Source organism: Numida meleagris, unplaced genomic scaffold (genome assembly GCF_002078875.1).
Source record: "Numida meleagris isolate 19003 breed g44 Domestic line unplaced genomic scaffold, NumMel1.0 unplaced_Scaffold2294, whole genome shotgun sequence".
Taxonomy (NCBI): Eukaryota; Metazoa; Chordata; class Aves; order Galliformes; family Numididae; genus Numida; species Numida meleagris.
The window spans coordinates 1-1,226 of NW_018364086.1; the positions used below are offsets into that span (position 1 = coordinate 1).

The 1,226-nt window shown below is 52.0% G+C and overlaps 1 long non-coding RNA gene across 1 annotated transcript; it reads left to right on the forward strand.

Moving 5' to 3' along the window:
- LOC110390848 lies at window positions 1–923 on the forward strand. Its single transcript, XR_002433908.1, has 2 exons — window positions 1–60; window positions 784–923. It is a non-coding gene; the product is annotated as an uncharacterized LOC110390848 (long non-coding RNA).
- Window positions 924–1,226: the final 303 nt, after the last annotated feature.

A 1,226-nucleotide genomic window follows, 5' to 3' on the forward strand; every position in this document is an offset into this window, starting at 1 on the left:
CAGCGGAGCTCGCTCTGCTCGGCCGGCCTCGGCCCAGAAGAAGGCGACTGGGCTGCGCAGGTGAGGGGGCTGCGCGGGACCAGGGGACGAGGGGGAGTGCGGGAGGATCGCGGCCGGGGTTAGACAGGGAGGGAGGCGTAGAGGGAGAGAGGGAGGTTTCGTCCCTGCTAGAGGCTTGAATGCGCTTCTGCGTCTGGCTCCGTGCCCGGAGTAGTTGCGGCGGGTGAAGTCTGTGGAGTGAGCCCGAGGGAAGCGGCTGGAGCGTGGGCAGCTGCGAAGCGGGAGAGCAGATATGTAAGGCACACAACGGGTCGTGTCCCTGCGCTCTGTCGAGCCCAGTGGAACGGAGGCAGCAAGGTGACTGTTCCCAGAGGTGGCAGCCATGCCGTCGTGTTGGTTCTGCAGAGCGTTAGAGACCGCTTAGCTGAAATCACCGTCGTTTTTGTTCTTTAGAGCATTAGGGACCGCATAGCTGAAATCACCGCAGTGTCTGTTTCCCCTCCGTTGCTGTCAGAGTTCCCACATCTGTTGCCCACTTTATACCACTGGCATTAAAACACGTTAGTAGTTTGTGAGGGAACTGGGGTTCTTCTCTGCTCCCCTATTCATGGAAGGTTTCCCATTACACTTGCTTCAGGTCTGCATGTAGGTCTTTAATAGGGCTATAGGGTAGAGAAGAGTGGTCTCACATTCACGTTGTTTAAGGTCAGCCATCTCAGATTCATTGTGACAACTACTTACCGTTAACGCCCCAATGTCAGTCTTCCACTGTGTTCTTTGCAGGGCCGAGCTCCCCTCTCTGAAGGCACAGCTGCCAGGGCAGCAGAGGAAAATGCCAGTTTGGATCAAAGCCCCTGGCTCACCCATCAGTAAGGGAGGAGAAGGAGAAGCATCTTGGTCCTCATGGGCTGATATCTTCCAAGCAAAATGGAACTGAAACCAAACGTGCACCAAAAATATACCAGGGAAATGCAAGACTGCTGAGTGTGTGAGCAGGGACACTCCTCCTAAGTTGTACTTTATTCATGTATTTATTCTGAAATTTTGACAAGTTTGGAGGATGTTGCATGCTGGGAACACTGAGATGTGATATCTAATTGTGATAGTGCTATTGCTCCTAAGTGTTATGTGAAGAATGGGAAAAACATGTCAATATTCAAGCCAAAATTTCCTACATCAGTCTTTATGCATTCTTTTTTTTGTTGTCAGGTGGGCTCTGTAATAAC